Source organism: Camellia sinensis, chromosome 5 (genome assembly GCF_055761805.1).
Source record: "Camellia sinensis isolate YWXY chromosome 5, ASM5576180v1, whole genome shotgun sequence".
NCBI lineage: Eukaryota > Viridiplantae > Streptophyta > Magnoliopsida > Ericales > Theaceae > Camellia > Camellia sinensis.
Window position 1 is genome coordinate 133,815,660 of NC_138965.1, and position 26,857 is coordinate 133,842,516.

Consider the following 26,857-nt stretch of genomic DNA (forward strand, 5'->3'; position numbering starts at 1 on the left):
ACTCCACTGCTGGGTTCGTTGTTCGCATTTATGGAAGCACGTGATTTACCCACAAGATTCTTCGCTTCAGGTTCTATCACCACAGGTATGATTTGATAATATTTTTCCGCTGCGTTATGCTTGATGTTACATTGGTATCAGAGCATATATGGGTATTTTTGTGTTTATTTTTTTTGAAATCATGTGTACAATTTTTATATAAATATATACACATTATATGCATGAAAATTAATGAAGGAGGAAGAAGTGCAGGTTTTTTGCACTTCAACTCTCATTAGATTGAGAGTGTGATACACATCATTTTTATGTTCATTAAATGTCATTTTTGAGACCATAAATGTTTTTATTGTGAAAAATGGAGTCTGGCAGTACCGAAATTGGACCAGAAAACACCCTGGAAGGCGGCGCGTGGGCCGCACGCGCAAGATGATGCTGTCAGCGGCGGGCATGCGTTGTCATGCGCTCCCACGCGCCAGGCGCGCTGTCCCGTCGTCCACGCACACGTTAGCCGCGCCGCTTCGAACTGCGCCACGTGTGCTACCACGCACGAGCCGTGCGCTAAGTCGCCCGCCGAGCCGCGCCGTTTTCCGAGCCGGCTTGGCTGGTTTGACGGCGGGGGATAAGGGTCTGTTTGTTTTTTTTTTTTAAATCCAGAATTGCGTTAAATGGTCATAAGTAATTCGTTGTAGCTTTGTTTTAAGCATGGTTGGGACCGTTAGACTCAAAATTAAATTTTATATCTTCTGTAAAATTTTCAAAATTTTATGAAAATAAAAAATATTTTTCCTGAAATAATAATTCAGTATTTTTGCTTTAAAATGCATCTTGTGTTGCATGATTAAGTTTCTGGGGTTGAATTTTTTATTGTAGACCACTGTAATGGTTTAATATTTATTGGTATGGTTGTTGCATTTTACCAGATTCTGGAACATTTATTCCTAATTTTATGTGTGTTTATTAGTTATTTAAAATTTCAGAAAATTTTAGAAAAATTTCAGAAAATTTCAAAATGATATACATTCTGTTATGGCATAATTTGAATATTAAATATAGCATATTATTTTTTTTAGGATTTGTAATATGTTGTGATTAGAGAAGCATGATTAGTTTTTATTTGTTTAAATTCCATTATTAATTGTAACATAACATGAGTTGATTGTGATCTACATTATGATGCTATTGTATGGAATTAGAATATTTTATCATGCTTTTAGACATGTCATAGTCAGTGGGAGGTTGTTCGGTTGAGAGAAATCTTTGTAGATTTACTCCCGAAAACCAATATTTTGCGCATAAATTAAATTAAATTTTGGATAATTGTCACCTATGGCGCAAGAGATGATTACGAGCATAGCGGATTTTCGATCTTGCGACTTGTGTAATATTGCCACTATTTAATTTAGATTTTTGCGGCAAAATTATATTATGCTAATCAAAATTAATCCCAATACAAATTTCTCTCTAAATCGACTTAGCTTATGGAAGTTAATTTGGTTGACCTAGACTTAGTAAAGATGTTCAAATGTGAACAATGTAATCCTATTCTTTAGATGAGCAAAAGTCTTGGAGACTTTAGGTCAGACCTTAATTGAGCCAAAGTAAGGAAACATGACTCAAAGTCGCCCTGGTTTTGTTGCCTTGTTTGGCACAACAAAATTTGATGTGTGTGCTATGGTTAGCGGCACACTACGTAGTCTTGATTGGCGAGTTTTGGAGTTATGAAATTAGTAAGCCCTCAATAGATCTGTATATGATCTTGACTATTGAGCTGCGCGGATTGACTTTGTAATTTGACTTGTAATGATGTTGCATCATTGGATGAAGTAACATTCAAGAGTCACGTCATCCAAGAAATACGAGCTTAAATGAATTAGTCATTAAGTGTAAGATGAGTAGCCGGTATGAGTAGCGTTTTGCTCTCTATCCAACTGTTGGGAGTGGATGGAGCAAAATTTCATGCACTATAATAGTGTGCATTAAAGTATCACTTGAAGTTAAAAGATTAGCGTTTAGTAGCAGAAAAATCTATTAACACTAAGTGAAGAGATTAGCGCCAAGTGGCTGCAAAATCTATTAGCATTGCCAACTTGTCTAAATCTGGACACTTACTGTTTCTACACTTGAGTGTGAGACATGAGGAGGTGCTTCTTTGTATGGTTCCTTAGCGAGGCTAATGTTTTTAAATAACGTTTACCACTAAGTGCAAACGTTGCAACATAGTAATGAAAAGGTCAAGGCCGACAAGGTTGTTATGACTCTAAGAATTTGACGCATGGCTCGTGAGAGCATTATGTTGAATTAGACTCTTTAGCCTAATTCGCGCTTAAGTTACTTCAGGAGCTGTCATAGTTGATAGCTTATTCTCTCATTCTTGTGGATAGTAGAATTAATTGCAATTAACTATGAAGCGAGAAATAGATATGGTAAGAGGAGTATCATCATCTTTCAACTAGATGCATTAAAGTGTATGGAGAATAAAATTGACTTGAAGGTGCAGGGGATTAGCACTTACTAGTTAAATTTGCGACTTAGGCGCACTTGATATCTCCATGACATCCTTTTATGGTCCAGTGAATATGAATTAGTCATGATTCATTACCTAGTTGGGCCTAAACCTTTAAAACTTGTCTTCAAGAACTCACACATTAGGATGATTGGAATTAGTTTATGACATTGGTCATGAACCGATGGCTTATTATACTTAATCACATTAATGAGAAGATGCATGGATGTTTTGAGTAGGCCTTCTTGGGCACACTCGCTTGTGACGTCTTGCTCTCATATGAATGTGTAACTTTGTTCGCAATGGTTGTGCACAAGTAAGTAGGAAAGTCGTAGAAGGTCATTTGTATTGGCGCATTTAGTCCACTATGATATTTGTGACTAGATATGTGTAAGGGTGTGATATCTAAGCCTCAATCTCGACATATTTATAGATTACAATACGCATTTGAGTCAAGACTATTTGATCTCCCATAAGTCAAAAGTTTTGAGATGATTTTTGACATTGCACATATGAGGTTGAGATCAATTAGATAACAATTTTCGTGCTTTTAGTTTTGACCAAGGTAGCGAGTATCTATTTGAGTTATTTTAGAAAAATCTGTGAAGAGAAATGGATGCTTAGAAAATTGATTATTCGTAATACTCAATAACACAATGGTGTAGTAGAGATAAGGAATTAAGTATTGTTAATGTTAGGTGGATGATGGCGCAAAATGTTTCCCAATTGGGAATTGCACTTTAGTTTGTTGCCTATATCTCTGACTAAATGCCCTCCATATCAGATTTTATACTCCATTTAAGTAATGGGTTAGTGGAGAGCCATCTATGGACAATCTGTAACCGTTAAGCAGCTTATCTTTATTTTTACTTCTCATAAGGTTGCGAAGTTAAGACCTAGAGTTCTATGGTGCATTATTGTATGCTGTCTTGTAAACAGATAGGGTCACGTGGCGCATTATTGTATGCTGTCATGTAAACCCTCCGGGTCATGTGCATATAGGTAAGCAGCTTTGTGGGAGTGTAACTAAGTCACATAAAGTTTTCTTAGTAAAGGTGATGTGAATAGAGTTTTTGGAACTCTATAAGATAGAGAATTCTAAGCATAGCGCTCTATGTAGCCTAGTTAAGAATGGAAAGAAATTTCCAATATCCTAGGGACAGTGGGAGCGATGTGCCTACTAATGGATTATTCCATTAGAGAAGAATACTCTACATTCTTAGTTGCGTGGTAGCGAATGTGAAAATTTTTCACGTCATCACTGGGTGATTGAGAAGGAAACATTCATGATTGCTCCGCAAGATGATAAAGAGCCTAGGATAATGCCAAAGGCTCTAGTCCCCTGTTTTTAGAAAGTGGATCAATGTTACGCAGTTTAAGACAAAGTCTTTGAGGATTAACAATTTCTATAATTTGGTTGACTTTCCATTATGACGCGAAACTGTTATGAGGTTATGCGCAATTTGGATAGTCATTGTTGAGGCATAAGGCTTGCTAGATACCAAAAAGTCGCACCATTGAGAAAAGTGTAGACCATGAGAAGACTTCCTCCTGGGGAGTGAGGTTATTTCAACTTAGGCTATGATTGACATAAGTTCGGAACATTGATTTGTGGACATTGTGACCCAATTTCTCGTTGGAGAATTGGATAAGTAGATCCGTAGGGATTTACCTTCTGCTTTTATGGTGAAAAGTTAGGAGCGCAAAAAGGTTGCTAATTCCAATAAATCTTTTACAGCCTAAAACAGTTATCCAAATAGTGGTTCTTAGATTTCGTCAAGCCATGATAGGCCGACGATGATCGATGAAGACCACTGAGGCATGATCAATGGTCCAAAAAGAACTTTTTCCTTACTTAGTCATTATGAGCTAGGAATTTATGAGGTTGTCACCACTTAGGGTGGGCAGTCCTCTATTTTAGATATGATGGACATGGGTGATGTAATTTATATGCTCGGATGTACGATCCTTAGGGATTGTTTTGGGAAAATTCTCGGTTTGTCTTCGATGACTTACATAAGGAATATCCTAGAATGATTCTAGATGCAAAATTGCAAACCCATTGACTTACCTATCGGTAAAAGCCAGAGCCTTAGCTATTGAGTGAATCCTTGGATTGTCTTTGGGAGAAATAGATGACCTATATTCCTTGATTTTTTTTTTTTTTTTTTGTTGTGAGAGCCTGAAGTACGCTACGTGGGCGTATTCGGCATAATAAGTGTTATCTTTGGTAAATGGTCAACTGAGTTGTTTAGCTATTGACCATGCTCATTAGATTGTGGATAAAATGCTTTACTAGTAGCATATTAATTTGCTCATTGTAAGATTCAATGCGCACATCTAGAATGAATGCAAATTGGTCACCAAAACATCTTTAGAGAGGTTATTGCGCAAGAGGTAGTGATCTTGAATCACTTCATGTGAGGCGCACATGGTGGATTCCATTGTATATACTTATCGCAAGAGGTGCTGATAGGGCTTATGTTTGGAATCTAGAATTGCGCAAGCTGTGGTCATTTTTTTTTTAAAAAAAAAAATCGATCACTTATTTGTTATGAGATGATGGGATGTTGACACTATTATGGTCTGTGTCATAATGATTAGCAGATGATGATGTCAGCAGGCAAGATTGGCTCACTCACACGAGCAATCGCCCTTGGCGCTTGAGAGCGAGCAAGGATGAAACTAGTGGTTTATTTTTTATTTAGAGCCAAGAAAGGCTTAAATTATCCACTATGTATGTCGCTTTGGTTACAACCAAGATGAGGTCGTGTCAAGGACCAAACATGGATGTTAGTACCCACTTTCCATGTTGTGCCTGCTATGATTAGCCAAATGCGAGATCTCATTTGGCTCTTGGAAGGCGAGTAAATAGAGAATTCGGGTTAGGCGCTAGAAAGCGACTAGACTAAGATCTGTACGGTGTATCGAGTATGACGTCACTCTTTTAGAAGAGTTACTCCACCGTAACATGTATTCATACTACATGTGCTTGGCGATCGAGTAATGAGGTGAGAGAATGAATCCCTATTTCCTTACCGTGTGAGTCTTACGTGTCATTATTGATATGACTTTCATTTATGTAGCCTTTTGTGACTTTTGACTATGTCATAAGGTAAGGGGTTGACGTTCTGCTACTTTGGTATGTTGCCTGCGGTCATGTATGATTCGGCCTTAAGGGACATCACTGGGAAAGCGGTCAAACCTAAACTAAATGACAAGAGGGCAAATGGAAGATCATCTAGTATTACACCACTATTGTATATTCATTGCCGGCAACTCACATCGCTTTGTTTGAGGCAGATTGAATGTGAATATATTGCAAGAATTGAGAGGGTCAAATATGCTCTTTTGAGGGATTAGAGATGTTTTTTGGACCGGTGTAATTAGATGGGTCTGGGGTATATGAGACACTATTTCTATTCTTTTTGGGTTGATGTCTCTATGCTGGCTCATTTTGAGTTTCTAGTATAGAGCTCCCACATGTAGGTGTTTCTCAGCGGTCGCACGGTGCATTGGCTAGTATGAGATTGTTCATTTTTGAGGAGATTGAGATAGAGATGTGGCAGTGTCATGCCAACTCATGTGCGAGTGGGAGATGTCAGAAATTGGGCGCCCATGTGGCATGACCCTTTGAACCCTTTTGAACCTTATCCAAGTAAGTTTGAATTTGAATTCAAAACTTATTTGGATAACCACTCATGATATCTATATCTATCATATCAACTGATATGGATAGATTGATATATATGCTTATATATCAGATTCTATGGTTAAGATATATACTGATATCATATACGTTATGTGGTTTTTACCCATAACCTTTTTTCCTAGACTCTCTCTCTCTCTAACTCTCTCCCATATGAGAACGATCCAGCCTCTGCACTGTGACTTGTGTGGGTGATACTCATACTATAGTATCACTCCACTGCTGGGTTCGTTGTTTGCATTTATGGAAACACGTGATTTACCCACAAGATTCTTTGCTTCAGGTTCTATCACCTCAGGTATAATCTGATAATATTTTTCCGCTGCGTTATGCTTGATGTTGCAGATACATTTGTGTCAACACCACTAGGGATATTTTGAAACAATTCAAAATATGAGATATATTTGTGTCAACACTACTAGCCTTCACTTTATATTAAAAAAAATATATATATATTAGAAAGTGTGTTCAAACCCATATGGTGTGTGGTTACAGTGACTGATATAAAAACTAGTTAGAATAGAAACAAATTGACCTAAAGAATTTATATCAAAAAATTTTTATTTACTTTATTCTATTTGTAGAATAGATACTTATGATCAATTGCAAAATTGCAGAAAAACAATGTCAGCAGAGTCCACTCAGCCAATTGTGATGAGAGCAGCATATGCATACAACAAAGTAATGACTGCACAAGTCCCCACTGGAAAGTGATGGCTACACAAGTCCCCACTAATCCCACCAAAACACTCTCTTATCAATTTTTGACCTTTTTTTTTCTTCACATGCCTAGTTAGTTTGGTAGATAAGTGTGACAACTCTGTCCACTAATTAGTGCTAATGTATGATTAAGCATGTTAATTGACTGATTGACTGAAATCCTAAACTAATTGATTGAGTGTACAGCTTAAGTGCATTTCTATCTGTTGACTGTTGAATTATCTGTTCATGTATTATGTCTAAACTGCAAATTGAAGGCCCTATCGGCAGCCAAATCCGGAACCGATTAGTGTTTTGTGTTAATTAGAATTTATATGATTTTATGGTATGTTTAATTGAAATTTGATTTTGTATGATTAAATTAGATTAAATAATGTCGTATTGCATTAGTTGGACTTATTTACCAAAATGCCATGTTAATGGGCCATCTCATAAAACATTTGAGACTTAATTCATACCTCTTCCTCAGCCATTTCCTTATACCAAACCGACTAGAGAGAGAGAGACAGGGGATAGCTTGATTTCATCTTGTTTTGGCTTGGAGATTAAGAGAGTTGAAGGAAATTTGCATAATTGAGCTTCTACATTTGAAATTGGAGACCTAAGGTAGGACATTTACCTTCTTGTTTGTGAATTCAAGTTAGTTCTTGCATGGTTCATGGTCGATGGGAGCCTAAGGTCATAAGTTGGTCTTAAATTGATGAATTGAAACTTGTATCATGCATGCATGTTCATATTGTTGAATTTTGAAGTTGTTTCATGAGGATTTCTTCATGCATGTTCATATTTTTGGTCTTGATCCATGAACTCACCATGTTTTGAAGTTAAACATTGCATTTGATCTTGTTTTGTAACATTGGAGTTCCTAGGAACCCATGTATGTGTTGAATTTGCATTGTTCTTCATGTTCATGAAAACTTCTTTGAAATTTGTGTTCAATTGAACTACCTTTGGGCTTTGATTTCTCAAATTGATTTTTGAAACATGTCATATTATGAGTTTACAAGTGTTTTCCATAAAATTAGCCCAAAAGGATCGAATTTGATGCTTTAAATATTGATTTTGAGCTTGGAGGTTCAATCTGGAAATTCCAGAATTTGGACCCACGCTCAAGCGAGGAACTCCACGCTCGAGCGTACACTTTGTGTTCATGCAGTCCGCTCGAGCGAGGAAATTGACGCTCAAGCGTGAAATGCGTGTATCCAGCACTTTGCATGTGTTTACAGTCCGCTCGAGCGAGCGAATGCACGCTCGAGCGAGGGTCGAGCGCCCGTCGAGCGTGAATTTCATGCATCCAGTACTTTTGCAGTCCGCTCGAGCGAGGAAAGTCACGCTCGAGCGGAGATCCTTTGTCTGCATGTCTGCTCGAGCGTAGAAAGCCACGCTCGAGCGAGACCCCTGTTTTCTGAAAATTTTGAAAAGTGTTTTTAAGTACATCTTTGCATCCTCATTTCATCATAGGCATTCCTAGGCCTAGTTTAAGGTATCTTAATGAGGATATTGATGTAGAACCACACCGAGTCAAATTAGGGATTAAGTTATTATTTCTCAACTGTGTAGCTTAGTGTGTGTTCGTTCTGTAACTATGTAGGGTGGCATCCGAGGACGCTCTAGCTTATCTGTAGCCCAGAACTCTGTGAGTAACAATGTTGTAAAGATATATTCAATCATGAATATTTTCTGAATGATTAACTGTACTGCTTTCTGAAATGATATTTCTTACTGAATGAATGCTTGTCCTATTTGCGAACTATATTTGTGGCATCCATAGCAATTTACTGTTACTGTACTGTACTGTTACCGTCACAGAGATCTCTGTCGGTTCTCATGTTTGGAACCACTACTGTTTACTGATATGATGGCCATCAACTGACTGTTCGGTCTATTAAGACGTACTGAACTGTTTTGCTATTGGATGTACCACATATGATTATTATAGTTTCTGAATGACTATTATGGCATGAAATATGAGCCACAAACTGAATGACTGATATACTGATAAATGACTATTTTCAATACTGAAAGGACATTCATTCTTAACCTCTTTACGCATATGTTATTCACTGGGCTTTAGCTCACTGTTTATATATATACGTAGGTGTCCAGGCACCGGATCGGAGCTAGGGGCATGGGGTTTAAACTCCCTTTTTGTCAAGCCAACCAACGTGCCTCACTGCGAGGTTCTGAGCACTACCAAGCTAAGGCTGCTTCGGGGTGTTTTAGATTCCCCCTTTTCTGTCTCTGTTTTGTATAGACTGTATAGACTGTTACTGTACTGTTATGGTAGGGATTTGGTCCCTAACCTGAATGCCTGTAAATGGTGTATGTATATACTGTTTTTGTTCTGAATGTGAATAGGTTATGAAAAGTCTTTTTGCATACAGCATGTCACAGCTCATTAGACATCTTTGATTACTGTTTTGGCTTCCGCCAGCCGCTGTACTCTATATTATTGTTATTACTGTTAAGCAGGCCTTTGGTAATCACAGATTACTGGCCGGTTACGGTGCTAAACCCATAGGGGCGGGTTTGGGTCGTGACAATAAGAATGACAAAAATGATTGATGAAAAAATTGTATATTTCTTATTTTCTTACAAGGTGTGATTTAATAATAGTAAGATTTATTGTTAGAAATATCTTAAAATTAAGGAGTTTTTTTTTTATATTTTATTTTAAATATTAGACTGTTTAACTTGTTTAATAGGCGAGCTACTCTTGAAGATAGTGAATCTCATTATTCAAATATAATTACATGTTTTAAGATAAATTTGTAACCACATATATACACATAATATAGTTTATTATGTCTACATAGTAATACGTTATTAAATGATAGTAGAGCAATGTTACGTACCTCGAATTTGACCTTAGCTCGAATGACTTGAATTTTTGTGCACCAGTTGTTTGGTAAAAAAGTTGACAGCCGCAATCGACAAGGTGACAATCGCGGTTGTCAGCTTTTTTGCTGGACAAACGGTCGAATGACCGGCCGGACGATCGGTAAACAGAAATTCAAACCATGCGAGGCAAGGTGAATTCGAGGCACCAAGGATTACACATGATAGTACTATATGTTGGTGATGGTATGATATCACAATTATACTGAATTTTTTCCTACCCTTTTCAGTAATAACAATGATTTATCCCACTAATTTGGAAGCACTAATGAAGTGAAAATTCAAAAAAAAGAAAAAGAAAAAATAAAATCTAAAACCAAAACATCACATCAATGAGTGGAGCCCACCTTCTAAAGCTCCTTTACAGCTCATAATTTAGAACTCCCAAACATTTTTCTTTCCGTAATGGGATAAGATCAGTAGGCTACTACCGCTACATACCCTCTTCAAATTTCGTTTTAGTGGGAGCTCGATATAAGTCAGCTCTTAATCAAATAGTTACATGGTCATGTGTGTAGGCCTGGCCCTGAGATTTCCGGGGCCCAAAGCCAATAATCAACTAATAAATTTTTAGGGCCCTTCACATTTTTTTTTTTCATTGAATGAAAAAAAAATGAAGATAAAAGACAAAAAAATTGCGTCAAAATCACAAAAAATACTTAGTATTACATTACAACAATTAATAAGTGTCGCTTGATCCTCACTCTTCTTGCATTTTTAGAAGCAAATAAATCAATCATACTTACATAATCTAGTTTTTTTGCAAAATCATTTTCAATGGATAACAATGCTAATTATTTTAAATGGGCCTTTCAATTTTTTAATGGGTCAATTTATTTTAAGTTAGTTTGGGTCTTCCTTAATTTTTTTTTTTGGATTTAAAATATACCTAATATATTACAATAAACTATAATAGGAGGACCCTTTTTTTGGGTCTATTTTCCATGGATAACAGTGTTAATTTTTTTGAATGGGCCTTTCAATTTTTTAATGGATCAATTTATTTTTAGTTAGTTTGGGCCTTCTTTAATTTTTTTTTTATAACTTAAAACATACCTAATATATTACACTAAACCATAACAGAAGGGGGCCTCTTTTTTGGATCTATTTTGAGGGGCCTAGGCCATGGCCTTGTTGGCCCATGCCCAGGGCCGGCACTTCATGTGTGTGTCTCACTGTCCTTACTCTAAAAAGTGTTTGCTTCCTCCTATATATGAATGTAAGGCTAGTGTGCAATAATTCAACAAAAAGCTAAGTTCTCTCAATCTCATGAGCTTTGTGGGCATTTTCTAGCACTTTTATATGATAAAACAACCTCTTTCCCAAATAGGTTTTTGCTCATTCCAAATTCCAGTAACTTTCCGGCGACTCTTAGACGTTTTTACGATGTTTATGGCAATATCAGGACGACTAGCAGATTGCAAATGTGCTTTTGAGGCTACTTTCAACTTTGGCGGTTCGAATTCCGACACGGGTGGGTTTTGGGCAGCTTTTCCCACACAGTCCGGGCCTTATGGGATGACCTACTTCAAGAAACCGGCCAGTCGGGCTACTGATGGGAGGCTCATGATTGATTTCTTAGGTAAATTTTTAGATAATTAATTTCTTTATTGAGTTAATTTCTTTGCAAACTTGCATTTTCTTTGTTGGAAGATAGAAATTGATGCACAAGTTATCTCATTGTGAAATGTCAAGTGTGAACACACACACACACAGAGATGCCAGGCACACTTTCTTGCATTTTCTTTTCAGCCAAACAGTGAGCATAATGGTTCTCTTAGGATGAGGATCCATTTGGCTGATATGAACATTGGCATTTTTTGTTTGTGTTGTTGAACTGTGTTCACACAAATAGTGCAGTTGTCTTGTTCTTCATTGGATCTTCTATTATCTTTTTAGTGCTCAACTACTTTTCAAAGACACAATCTCCAGAGTGTTTAATGATTTAATTATATACTAAAAATTAATTAATTTTTGTTAAATCATTAAACTAAAAAATTATTAACCATGAGTGGAGAGACTTCTGAAATATTAACTAAGTTTTGGAAAAATTATCACATGGGTTTACCTCATATCCTACCTGATATGTTCATACAATTCTATTGGTTTCATACCTATTATTTTTTTATTATTTCTTGTACATTGCATAAAATAACCAATAGATAATTGAAAAAACACACAACATAATTGAAAATTTTAAAAGATAAAATAATTCCCCCTAAGGTTTAAGTGACTTAAAAAATAATGTGGTATAATTTTAATAGTAAAAAAATAATAATAAGTTGGGTTGTTCGATGTCATCATCATGTATAGTTTCAATTGTGAGATAAGTCAAGGCTAAGTAGGTTTCACATTTTTTTTTTTATTGGTCCATATCCATATGAGATAGTTTTGGAACGATGTGAATCACTTACCCAAAATGAGGCCCATTTTAACATCCAATGGTACCCCCAAAATGGCCTCCCAAGTTTTCAATTTGGTTGGCATCACATCAATTTTGATATTAAAAATCTAGCAAGCTCCCAAAATTCTGTCTCAATATAATTTTAGTCATATCATTATATTTTGAGATTTTCATGAATGAGAATTCTTAATATCTCATATTGAAATAGAGAAACAGAGATAATTGAAAACAAATGATCTCTTAACCAATCTAGTTAGATAATCTTATTTCGAGCAGTAAAATCTCTATTCAAATCTATTTTGTCCCTTTTCTCCTACCAACTCTAAGATTCACTTTCTCCTACCACTTCTAAGATTCATTGTGTGATTTGATTGAAAGGATGATTTAGGCAGATGATCCGATCTTATTAGAATAGCACTTCAACGTTTAATCAAGCATAACATTAGATAAATTAAAACAAATGATACTTGAAAAGTAGCCATTATTGGGTCCTATCACTTTATAAACAAAAAAACCCATCATTGTAATTTACATTTTCAAGATTATTATTACTACATTCTGATATACAATTCTGTATAGTTTTTTTATTTGTGAATCACTTTTTAGCAATTTTTTAATGGTCAATTAACATTGTGTTTTTTTCTTGGTAGCTCAAGCTCTAGGGTTGCCATTTTTGAGCCCATATTTGCAATCAATTGGATCAGATTACAGACATGGGGCCAACTTTGCAACATCGGCATCAACAGTTCTCCTGCCAAAAAGTTCCCTATTTGTCTCTGGGCTAAGCCCTTTTACTCTGGCCAGTCAGCTCAACCAAATGAAGCATTTCAAGGTTAAAGTTGATGAACCTCAATCTAATGGTAAAAATCGAGTGCACCATGGTGCTTCTACATTCAATTGATTATTTTGTCTACTCTTATTTGGGTGGAGAATATTTTTGACATTTTTTAATATTTAGTATGATGAAAAGTGAAGTCAATAGAAAGTATTTTCTATTGTCATTAAAAAACCAAGTTAATTTTGGCTGAAAGCATCTTTTACCACCACCACTTACAATCATTGTCGTTGCCACCACCTTTGCTTCACCCACACCACCTTACTATCACTACGAGAACCACCAATACTATGATTTTCAAGATTACAACTAAACACAACAACGTGTTTTTTTGGCAGAAGACGTTTTTTGAAAAATATGTTTGATAAAATGATGCATAACATTATATATTTTTATTTTATATTTTATAATTAATATTTAGTTAGGCATATTTAATTTAGTATATAATAATATAGATTTATTTAATTTCTTAATTTTCATTTTATGCAATTTTTGTATTCTATTAGCTATGATTTTTATTTCTTATTTTATTAGTTTCTTATTCTCCAAGAAATAGGTTAACTATAAAGTTGTAGGCCTTAGAGTTATGGAGTTGAAGTTGATATTTGATTAATAAAAATTTAGAGTTTTCTTAATGTTATTCGTTCGTAGAGAGAATATTTTTAATTCGAATTTGGTCGTGGTTCAATTTTGTTCTTTGCCCTTTTTTTCGATGCGCTTCCCTACATCATAAAATATTTTTTTTTTAAATGATTTTTATCAAAAAAAAAAAAATGTATACTTCTAATGAGAATGTGAACTTTATTTTTTTTAGGTAGATAACTTTGAATGTTGATTGATTTACAGGATCAAACAATCTTTCACAGACAGACATATTTGGAAAATCAATATTCACGTTCTATATTGGTCAGATTGACTTCACTTCCAACTTAGGATCTCTTGGCATGAGTGGGTCAAAGATTATGCTTTCTCAATTGGTTTCCCAAATTGCCGCCACCATTAAGGTCAGCATTTTCACCGACTTGGGTTTTGTCAATATAGTATAAATTCACAATAAAAATGCTAAAAACACATTACTTTGTTATACATTTCACCAGAATGAATGTAATTTTGTGCACCCTTTTTTTAAATTGTTTTTTAGTGGAAAATTTTGTGTTTTTAGCATTAATGTTTGTGAAAAAAATTATATGGACTCAATAGACAAATATACTTAATCTTGCATTAAAATGGAGTTGTTGACAATATTACATTCGTCCCAGATAAAGTTTACATTCCAGTAAAATGAATGCACTACTGCTAGTGTTATATTCTGTAGACTTTTTAAAAAAAATTATGTGTTTCTTTTTATTGATTTACAATATATCACAAAATTAGGTTGCATAATAAATGGGCCAATGACTTGAATATATATATCATGAAATTTGGTACTTAGTGGTGTTTTAGAAAGTTGGTAAAAAGTTAATTTTTTGACTTTTTTGACAAAAAACTAAGTTATTTTGGGTAAAAAAAACTGACTTTTTTAACTAAAAACACTAAAATATCAAAAAATTAGTTTTTTTTAGTGTGTTTCTAAAAGACCCCTAATCTTGCACCAAAGTGGAGTACGGGTAGCACTGCATTTGATCTTGATAGGGCTCACACTCAAGGAGAATGAATGCACTATTGTCAGAACTACACTCACCGCACTTGTATCAAAAAGTTTAGAATAAATTTTACTTTACTTCTTATGATTTTGAACCATATGCAATTTATTTTTAATGTTTAGAAATTAACTATATAACTCCTATATGATTTGTAAACTAAAGTCTACCGTTTATTTTTTCATCCAAATTAACTGACTATCGGTTCACAAGCTCATGAAGAGAATAAGTTTTATTTAAAACTAAAATACCCTTACACATCTTTAAATTTACAAAAACATGCTATTCTTCCCTAAACCTATATATATACACACACACATACACATAAATTTTTTTTTTTTTTCATTTGTCCTCTAATGGCTACCACTGTATGTATCAATGAAGTTTGTTGAGTCAAAAACAGTGGCAAGCAATCAACAAAAACTTTCTAGTGGGTTTGATTTCATTATTCAATTTTTTATTATGGTTGGTAGGTTTGATTAGCTTGATTGTGTTATGAACTTTGGTTGACGTATGGTGGGCTTTTCACTGGACTCTGTTTTGCTATGGGTGACTAATCTTGATTTGATTACATGTGGTGATGGGTTTAATTTCTTTGTTCAATTTTTATTGAATTTCTGGTTGGTGGGTTTAATTACCTTGATTATGTTATGAATTTTGGTTGAATACAGTGGGTTTTTCACCGGCCTGGTTTTCCAATGACTCTTGAAAACTGGTGAGCTTCGTCTTCTCAAATTGACTTCGGAGCTACGTGTGCGAAAACAATTTTAAAAAATTTGAAAACAACTTTCATGTTTGCTAAAAAGCTTGTATTTTTCAGAAAATTTCCAAAACAGTTCATAGAACAAGTATTATCCGAAAATGAAAACCCAACAAAATAATCCCAAAACATCAAAACCCACTGAAGGAAAAAAAGTGCAAGAACCAAACTGAATCAGAATCATAACTTGAAACACTTTGAGAACCAAATCCAAGAATAGAAACATTCACAAATCTGAACAAAAACCCTGATCAGAAATAGAAAAAAAGAGAAAATATTGTGAATCTACAACTCCATGGACAACTCCAGCCTTTTTGGTTAAATACGGTGAGTAATCCATGAGCAATTGACTTCCCATGGAAATTGTGCAAGTGTATTGGTGAGCAAGAGGAAGAAGACGAGAGCATAAAGGTTAATTTACATGTTTTGTTAATAGAAGTTAGTGTGCATTTTAGTTCACAAATCACGTGCAGGGTTATGTGATTATTTTTAAATAATAGGGAATAAACCGTGTATGACCCAAACCATAAGAGGTGAAGTGAAATTTGCTCAAAAATTTATATAATTTACAATGTCCACCAAACTTAGACTGCATAATATATGGTCTAGTGACCTTAATGATTGTGGAAATTCAAGGAATTATATGGGCTAGGAGGACGGACATTTCTGGTACTTAATCTAGCACCGGTGGGTTGTTACCCGTTGTTTTTGGCGGAGCTACCACACAACAGCTTCGACCTTGACGCATTCGGATGCGTAATTTCCTATAACAATGCAGTGGTGGACTACAACAACATGTTGAAGGAAGCTCTGAATCAAACCAGACAAGCAATCCCAGATGCTTCTCTGATATATGTGGATACTCATGCTGTTCTACTGGAGCTCTTCCAGCACCCCACATCTCATGGTATGGTTCGATTCAAACCAATGCCTCAAAAAAGTCACATAACTCATATCATACCATGTGTATCTTCAATTTATGGGATTGACAACTAATGTATACATGTACTAGTAAAATTATGTCCTTGAATCACTTCATTATTTGGAAACAACATTAATCGTTAGATTTTCAACTATATTATATAGGACATTTTCATAATTGTTAAATTTATTCAATTTAAATTCTTAATTATGGCATATAAGACATTTTTTAAAAACTGGTATGTTTTATTATATAAATAATAATAATTAGAATTGCTTACAAAGTTGGTACTACTTATACTTTTATAAAAGTTGCAAACGTGAGATTTTAAATTTGTGGATTGTTTATGAAAGAAAAAGATAAAATAATAAGTAAGATTAGTCTAGTTGGCCAGAACTTTTGCACTAAATTACAAGGTTAAGAATTTGATTCACTGTTCCTTATACTACAGGCTTGAAAAAAAAAAAAGAAAAAGAAAAAGCAAGAGATAAATAAAAAAGTTTCCCACATTTCCTTTCTTTTTTATTTTCTCTCCACAAATTCTTCATGAATACACTAGGGAAAAGTGAGGAAGTTGAAACCATAGTCTTCTACCTTGAAACCCTACTATTCATCCAAAAGGGGTTCTTTCCTTGAATCCATATAGAGATAAGAGATATTATTTCTCTGTAATTTTACAATAATGTTAAAAGTATTAACTAATGTACTTGCAAACATGCCAACTATATCATATTGCAATTTATGTTTTTGTTGCCATTATTTATTTTTCATTATTTTGACACACGAATAGAACAAGTTCAAGGTTGTCACACTCACATGTTTGATGATGAAACAGAATTGAAGTATGGTCGAAGAGCATGTTGTGGATATGGGGATGGAGATTACAATTTTGACCCTAAGGTGTACTGTGGAAACACTAAGGTGATCAATGGGAGTACTCTCACAGCAACAGCTTATAGTGATCCGTACAACTATGTGAGTTGGGATGGAATACATGCCCTGAGGCTGCAAACAAGCTTGTCACATATGCTATTCTCAATGGCTCTTACTTTGATCCTCCATTTCCTCTTCATCAGCTTTGTGATCTCAAACCTATAGACTAATGTATTTATCTTTCTGAACTTAGGATTGTAATAAATAATACAATAATGGGTTAATTTCACCCATGAATTGTAATAAATAATACAACAATGGATTGTAATAAATAATACAACAATGGATTGTAATAAATAATACAATAAATTAACCCATTGTTGTAATAAATTAACCCATTGTTGTATTATTTATTACAATCCTAAGTTTAGAAAGATAAATACATTAGTCTATAGGTTTGAGATCACAAAGCTAATGAAGAGGAAATGGAGGATCAAAGTAAGAGCCATTGAGAATACCATATGTGACAAGCTTGTTTGCAGCCTCAGGGCATGTATTCCATCCCAACGCACATAGTTGTACGGATCACTACAAGCTGTTGCTGTGAGAGTACTCCCATTGATCACCTTAGTGTTTCCACAGTACACCTTAGGGTCAAAATTGTAATCTCCATCCCCATATCCACAACATGCTCTTGGACCATACTTCAATCATGTTTCATCATCAAACATGTGAGTGTGACAACCTTGAACTTGTTCTATTTGTGTGTCAAAATAATGAAAAATAAATAGTGGCAACAAAAACATAAATTGCAATATGATATAGTTGGCATGTTTGTAAGTACATTAGTTAATACTTTTAACATTATTGTAAAATTACAGAGAAATAATATCTCTTATCTCTATATGGATTCAAGGAAAGAACCCCTTTTGGATGAATAGTAGGGTTTCAAGGTAGAAGACTATGGTTTCAACTTCCTCACTTTTCCCTAGTGTATTCATGAAGAATTTGTGGAGAGAAAATAAAAAAGAAAGGAAAGGTGGGAAAATTTTTTATTTATCTCTTGCTTTTTCTTTTTCTTTTCTTTTTTTCAAGCCTGTAGTATAAGGAACAGGGAATCAAATTCTTAACCTTGTAATTTAGTGCAAAAATTCTGGCCAACTAAACTAATCTTACTTATTATTTTATCTTTTTCTTTCATAAACAATCCACAAATTTAAAATCTCACGTTTGCAACTTTTATAAAAGTATAAGTAGTACCAACTTTGTAAGCAATTCTAATTATTATTATTTATATAATAAAACATACCAGTTTTTAAAAAATGTCTTATATGTCATAATTAAGAATTTAAATTGAATAAATTTAACAATTATGAAAATGTCCTATATAATATAGTTGAAAATCTAACGATTAATGTTGTTTCCAAATAATGAAGTGATTCAAGGACAAAATTTTACTAGAACATGTATACATTAGTTGTCAATCCCATAAATTGAAGATACACATGGTATGATATGAGTTATGTGACTTTTTTGAGGCATTGGTTTGAATCGAACCATACCATGAGATGTGGGGTGCTGGAAGAGCTCCAGCAGAACAGCATGAGTATCCACATATATCAGAGAAGCATCTGGGATTGCTTGTCTGGTTTGATTCAGAGCTTCCTTCAACATGTTGTTGTAGTCCACCACTGCATTGTTATAGGAAATTACGCATCCGAATGCGTCAAGGTCGGAGCTATTGTGTGGTAGCCCCGCCAAAAACAACGGGTAACAACCCACCGGTGCTAGATTAAGTACCAGAAATGTCCGTCCTCCTAGCCCGTATAATTCCTTGAATTTCCACAAACATTAAGGTCACTAGACCATATATTATGCGGTCTAAGTTTGGTGGACATTGTAAATTATATAAATTTTTGAGCAAATTTCACTTCACCCCTTATGGTTTGGGTCATACACGGTTTATTCCCTATTATTTAAAAATAATCACATAACCCTGCACGTGATTTGTGAACTAAAATGCACACTAACTTCTATTAACAAAACATGTAAATTAACCTTTATACTCTCGTCTTCTTCCTCTTGCTCACCAATACACTTGCACAATTTCCATGGGAAGTCAATTGCTCATGGATTACCCACCGTATTCAACCAAAAAGGCTGGAGCTATCCATGGAGTTGTAGATTCACAATCTTTTCTCTTTTTTTCTATTTCTGATCAAGGTTTTTGTTCAGATTTGTGAATGTTTCTATTCTTGGATTTGGTTCTCAAAGTGTTTCAAGTTATGATTCTGATTCAGTTTGGTTCTTGCACTTTTTTTCCTTTGGTGAGTTTTGATGTTTTGGGATTATTTTGTTGGGTTTTCATTTTCAGATAATACTTGTTCTATGAACTGTTTTGGAAATTTTCTGAAAAATACAAGCTTTTTAGCAAACATGAAAGTTGTTTTCAAATTTTTTAAAATTGTTTTCGCACACGTAGCTCCGAAGTCAATTTGAGAAGACGAAGCTCACCAGTTTTCAAGAGTCATTGGAAAACCAGGCCGGTGAAAAACCCACTGTATTCAACCAAAACTCATAACATAATCAAGGTAATTAAACCCACCAACCAGAAATTCACTAAAAATTGAACAAATAAATTAAACCCATCACCACATGTAATCAAATCAAGATTAGTCACCCATAGCAAAACAGAGTCCAGTGAAAAGCCCACCATACGTCAACCAAAGTTCATAACACAATCAAGCTAATCAAACCTACCAACCATAATCAAAAATTGAATAATGAAATCAAACCCACTAGAAAGTTTTTGTTGATTGCTTGCCACTGTTTTGACCCAACAAACTTCATTGATACATACAGTGGTAGCCATTAGAGAACAAATGAAAAAAAAAAAAAAAATTTATGTGTATGTATGTGTGTATATATATAGGTTTAGGGAAGAATGGCGTGTTTTTGTAAATTTAAAGATGTGTAAGGGTATTTTAGTTTTAAATAAAACTTATTCTCTTCATGAGCTTGTGAACCGATAGTCAGTTAATTTGGATGAAAAAATAAACGGTAGACTTTAATTTACAAATCATATAGGAGCTATATAGTTAATTTCTAAACATTAAGAATAAATTGCATATGGTTCAAAATCAAAAGAAGTAAAGTAAAATTTATTCTAAACTTTTTGATAAAAGTGCGGTGAGTGTAGTTCTGACAACAGTGCATTCATTCTCCTTGAGTGTGAGCCCTATCAAGATCAAATGCAGTGCTACCCGTACTCCACTTTGGTGCAAGATTAGGGGTCTTTTAGAAACACACTAAAAAAAACTAATTTTTTGATATTTTAGTGTTTTTAGTTAAAAAAAGTCAATTTTTTTACCCAAAATAACTTAGTTTTTTGTCAAAAAAAGTCAAAAAATTAACTTTTTACCAACTTTCTAAAACACCACTAAGTACCAAATTTCATGATATATATATTCAAGTCATTGGTCCATTTATTATGCAACCTAATTTTGTGATATATTGTAAATCAATAAAAAGAAACACATAATTTTTTTTAAAAAGTCTACAGAATGTAGCACTAGCAGTAGTGCATTCATTTTACTGGAATGAAAACATTATCTGGGACGAATGTAATATTGTCAACAACTCCATTTTAATGCAAGATTAAGTATATTTGTCTATTGAGTCCATATAATTTTTTTCACAAACATTAGTGCTAAAAACGCAAAATTTTCCACTAAAAAACAATTTAAAAAAAGGGTGCACAAAATTACATTCATTCTGGTGAAATGCATAACAAAGTAATGTGTTTTTAGCATTTTTATTGTGAATTTATACCATATTGACAAAACCCAAGTCGGTGAAAATGCTGACCTTAATGGTGGCGGCAATTTGGGAAACCACTTGAGAAAGCATAATCTTTGACCCACTCATGCCAAGAGATCCTAAGTTGGAAGTGAAGTCAATCTAACCAATATAGAACATGAATATTAATTTTCCAAATATGCCTGTCTGTGAAAGATTGTTTGATCCTGTAAATCAATCAACATTCAAAGTTATCTACCTAAAAAAAAATAAAGTTCACATTCTCATTAGAAGTATACATTTTTTTTTTTTTTTGATAAAAATCATTTTTAAAAAATATATATATTTTATGATGTAGGAAAGCGTATCGAAAAAAAGAGCAAAGAACAAATTTGAACCACGACCAAATTCGAATTAAAAATATTCTCTCTACGAACGAATAACATTAAGAAAACTCTAAATTTTTATTAATCAAATATCAACTTCAACTCCATAACTCTAAGGCTTACAACTTTATAGTTAACCTATTTCTTGGAGAATAAGAAACTAATAAAATAAGAAATAAAAATCATAGCTAATAGAATACAAAAATTGCATCAAATCAAAATTAAGAAATTAAATAAATCTATACTATTATATACTAAATTAAATATGCCTAACTAAATATTAATTATAAAATATAAAATAAAAATATATAATGTTATGCATCATTTTATCAAACATATTTTTCAAAAAACGTCTTCTGCCAAAAAAACACTTTGTTGTGTTTGGTTGTAATCTTGAAAATCATAGTATTGGTGGTTCTAGTAGTGATAGTAAGGTGGTGTGGGTGAAGCAAAGGTGGTGGCAACGACAATGATTGTAAGTGGTGGTGGTAAAAGATTCTTTCAGCTAAAATTAACTCAGTTTTTTAATGACAATAGAAAATACTTTCTATTGACTTCACTTTTCATCATACTAAATATTAAAAAATGTCAAAAATATTCTCCACCCAAATAAGAGTAGACAAAATAATCAATTGAATGTAGAAGCACCATGGTGCACTCGATTTTTACCATTAGATTGAGGTTCATCAACTTTAACCTTGAAATGCTTCATTTGGTTGAGCTGAATGGCCAGAGTAAAAGGGCTTAGCCCAGAGACAAATAGGGAACTTTTTGGCAGGAGAACTGTTGATGCCGATGTTGCAAAGTTGGCCCCATGTCTGTAATCTGATCCAATTGATTGCAAATATGGGCTCAAAAATGGCAACCCTAGAGCTTGAGCTACCAAGAAAAAAACACAATGTTAATTGACCATTAAAAAATTGCTAAAAAGTGATTCACAAATAAAAAAACTATACAGAATTGTATATCAGAATGTAGTAATAATAATCTTGAAAATGTAAATTACAATGATGGGTTTTTTTGTTTATAAAGTGATAGGACCCAATAATGGCTACTTTTCAAGTATCATTTGTTTTAATTTATCTAATGTTATGCTTGATTAAACGTTGAAGTGCTATTCTAATAAAATCGGATCATCTGCCTAAATCATCCTTTCAATCAAATCACACAATGAATCTTAGAAGTGGTAGGAGAAAGTGAATCTTAGAGTTGGTAGGAGAAAAGGGACAAAATAGATTTGAATAGAGATTTTACTGCTCGAAATAAGATTATCTAACTAGATTGGTTAAGAGATCATTTGTTTTCAATTATCTCTGTTTCTCTATTTCAATATGAGATATTAAGAATTCTCATTCATGAAAATCTCAAAATATAATGATATGACTAAAATTATATTGAGACAGAATTTTGGGAGCTTGCTAGATTTTTAATATCAAAATTGATGTGATGCCAACCAAATTGAAAACTTGGGAGGCCATTTTGGGGGTACCATTGGATGTTAAAATGGGCCTCATTTTGGGTAAGTGATTCACATCGTTCCAAAACTATCTCATATGGATATGGACCAATAAAAAAAAAATGTGAAACCTACTTAGCCTTGACTTATCTCACAATTGAAACTATACATGATGATGACATCGAACAACCCAACTTATTACTATTTTTTTACTATTAAAATTATACCACATTATTTTTTAAGTCACTTAAACCTTAGGGGGAATTATTTTATCTTTTAAAATTTTCAATTATGTTGTGTATTTTTTCAATTATCTATTGGTTATTTTATGCAATGTACAAGAAATAATAAAAAAATAATAGGTATGAAACCAATAGAATTGTATGAACATATCAGGTAGGATATGAGGTAAACCTATGTGATAATTTTTCCAAAACTTAGTTAATATTTCAGAAGTCTCTCCACTCATGGTTAATAATTTTTTAGTTTAATGATTTAACAAAAATTAATTAATTTTTAGTATATAATTAAATCATTAAACACTCTGGAGATTGTGTCTTTGAAAAGTAGTTGAGCACTAAAAAGATAATAGAAGATCCAATGAAGAACAAGACAACTGCACTATTTGTGTGAACACAGTTCAACAACACAAACAAAAAATGCCAATGTTCATATCAGCCAAATGGATCCTCATCCTAAGAGAACCATTATGCTCACTGTTTGGCTGAAAAGAAAATGCAAGAAAGTGTGCCTGGCATCTCTGTGTGTGTGTGTGTTCACACTTGACATTTCACAATGAGATAACTTGTGCATCAATTTCTATCTTCCAACAAAGAAAATGCAAGTTTGCAAAGAAATTAACTCAATAAAGAAATTAATTATCTAAAAATTTACCTAAGAAATCAATCATGAGCCTCCCATCAGTAGCCCGACCGGCCGGTTTCTTGAAGTAGGTCATCCCATAAGGCCCGGACTGTGCGGGAAAAGCTGCCCAAAACCCGCCCGTGTCGGAATTCGAATCGCCAAAGTTGAAAATAGCCTCAAAAGCACATTTGCAATCTGCTAGTCGTCCTGATATTGCCATAAACATCGTAAAAACGGCTAAGAGTCGCCGGAAATTTTTAAGAGTGTTTTGCCATAAACATCAATCAATATAGAATTACGCATAGTTAGCTTAAGATTCTACAATTAGCAGCAAATCCATAAAGTGGCCATAATGTAGAAGATTCAATTAAAAAATAAAAAGAAAGAAAACAGAAGAAGAAGAAGAAAGATTTTGCAGCAGAGAATTATTACCGTTGGAAGCAGAGACTCCATAGAAAGATTCAAATCGAAGCTCTGTCAGATTGAAATACTCAAACCCATCTACACACTTGCTAACAAACCCAACAACAAATAGAACCCATAAACCCATAACCATCCTCATAGCTTTGAATCTTTTGATATCTTAGAGAAATCTTAATTCTTGTTGAATCTTTGATACCTTCAATACCACCAAAGCGTATAAATTGTATTAGTTGGCAATATGACAAACCTTCTTCTTCTTCTTTTTTAATTGAAGAAAGCTTTGTTTTGTTTTGAATCATTTGAAACCTTTAGCACGATCAATGGGTTTAAATAGGTAATGCTGTCAATTTTATTTCTATCCTCTAAATTATTATTATTATTATTATTTTCTTTTATCTTTTAATTATCAATTTAATTTATTTAATATGCATTTTTTATTTTTTATTTTTGTTCATATAGTCTAATTGGAGTCTTGGAGACCATTCACCCAAATCAATAATAAAAAAAAACTAGGAAAATTTACCTATGAATCTCATTTGGGAGAATAGTGATTCATTTAGTTTTAAGAGTTTTCTTTTAAATGAATTAGTTATTTTTATTTTTGGAAAGGAGGATTTATTTAATTTGGTGCCATTTGAGTTTACTTGATTGCCCTTTTGTGAATATTTTTTCCAAATCTTTTAGTCATTGTGAAACAGAAATGGAAATGTTATGTGTGTTGGGATATTTTTTGGGGATTTGGGTGGGTCATTTTGGTAACATTTGCTGGGTGGATGTTGAACGTGTTCGGCATCGGGTGTTGAAACTCATTTTTTTGGTGGTGTGGTGTTTTCAGGGCCGGCCCTGCCCTAAAGCAGGTAAGGCTTGTGCCTTAGGCCTCATATTTTGGCTCAAAATAGGGCTCTCAAATTTAAAAAATTGTTATAGGTTTAACCTTTTTTTTGGTTTTAAGATCAATTTAAAAGGCCCCAAATGTTTTATTGGGCCCATGTATAATTTAGCCCATATTTATTTATAAATGTGTTTGGCCCATATTTATTAAAATGAAAATATATAAATAAATAAATAAAAAACAATAGGGCCCCTAAATTTGGTAAAACATATAAACATATATAACATAGGGCCCCTAAATTTGGTAAAATATTATAGGCTCAATGTTTTTTTTTTTTTTTTTTTTAGGATCAATTTAAAGGGTCCCAAAATATTTTTTTGGGTCCATATGTTTGATTTACTCCATATTTATTTATAAGTGTAGTTTGGTCCATATTTATTAAAATGAAAATATATATTAAAAAAAAAAGTGTTTGGGCTCAAGAAAAATAATACATATAATATATGGGCCCTATTTGTTTTATTTTTTATTTTTACCTTCTTTATCTATTAGATTTTAGTGGAATAAATAATTTTGCTCAAATTTTTTTACCTAGGCCTTTATCAATTTTAATTGAATAATTTTTTCCTAATTTTTTTGTTCTAATTTTGTTTTATTAAATTGTTTTATTTATAATTTTAATGATTATATGTGTAAGTAAATTTTTTTATGGTTACAAACAAATAAAAAAATTGTAACTTATCGTTTTATTCATGAATTTTTTTTCAATATAAAAGGGCTCCAATTTCCGAAATTCGCCTTAGGCTTCGACGAACTCAGGGCCGGCCCTGGGTGTTTTGGCAGGGGAAGTACGGAGTTTGTTTGTTCCGATCCTGGGTGGAATTATCGCAAGGTACATGCATTGGTTTGTTATGTTTTATGTTTAATGTTTTTTGCATTTTGTTGAGTTGGTTTCTGCGGTTGGTTTGGTGTGTTGCTTCATTATTGGGACCCATTTTTGTCGTTACGATGATTCGTTGTTGTGTTTTGTTGTGTTGTTTATTGTGTTTCGTTGGACTGGTCGGGCAGATGATTAAATGTGATTGTGTTGTTTTGTTTATGTTGGTTTTTTGACGGAAAACGTTTTGGGTCATCATTAATGTATCACATGATGTTAGTACGTCTATTATGTACATATGTAGTGTGCCACACGTTTGTGGTGTGTTTTTTTTTTTTTTTTTGTTTATTTTTCTGTGTGCGATGATTTTAGGAGGTATCACATTCGTCTGGGGGGTCGTAACATTGTACACAACACACTGGCTGTCATTGTTTTAGCCCATCAGCTGTTTGTGTTACATGCGTGTTTTGGTAATGTTTGTGTAATTGTAATGGTGTAGTTAATTTCAATTCTTATTTGTATGGGTGTAACATGTCCATTCTTATTAGTATGAGTGTTTTGGTAATGTTGGTGTAATTGTAATGGTGTGGTTAATTTCAATTCTTATTTCACATTTGAAGTTTTAGTGTGTTACATTGATTGGAGTGTTACGTTTGAGAAAAGTACAAATAGTTTTTTAATGTATTACATTAATTGGAGTGTTATGTTTGGAAAAAAATACTCTAAGAAATTTTTTAGAGCATTATTTTGTTACATTTGACAAAAATACACCAGAGAGTTTTTTAGTGTATTACATTGAAGTATTACGTTGAAGTATTACGTTTTTGTTTATAATGTGAGATTTGTTCCAAAGTGATAGAAAATCCAAACCTCTATAGTGTAGATTGTCTAAATGTATAATTTCACATTTTGAGAATTCCACTTTTATCTCTAAAAAATTAAATCCAAATATATAAG

General features: G+C 33.5%; 2 pseudogenes across 2 annotated transcripts; one reads left to right on the forward strand and one right to left on the reverse strand.

Annotated features, from left to right (window-relative positions):
• Positions 1 to 11,031: 11,031 nt before the first annotated feature.
• Positions 11,032 to 17,550, forward strand: LOC145790872 (GDSL esterase/lipase At4g01130-like; annotated as a pseudogene). The gene is made up of 5 exons (XR_014330166.1): positions 11,032 to 11,412; positions 12,885 to 13,094; positions 13,916 to 14,073; positions 16,106 to 16,376; positions 17,227 to 17,550. The product of XR_014330166.1 is annotated as a GDSL esterase/lipase At4g01130-like (transcript).
• Positions 17,551 to 17,651: 101 nt separating this feature from the next.
• Positions 17,652 to 24,492, reverse strand: LOC114277397 (GDSL esterase/lipase At4g01130-like; annotated as a pseudogene). Its single transcript, XR_014330165.1, has 6 exons — positions 24,201 to 24,492; positions 23,799 to 23,975; positions 22,118 to 22,327; positions 21,132 to 21,289; positions 18,826 to 19,097; positions 17,652 to 17,975 (listed from the first exon to the last, which is right to left on the reverse strand). The product of XR_014330165.1 is annotated as a GDSL esterase/lipase At4g01130-like (transcript).
• Positions 24,493 to 26,857: the final 2,365 nt, after the last annotated feature.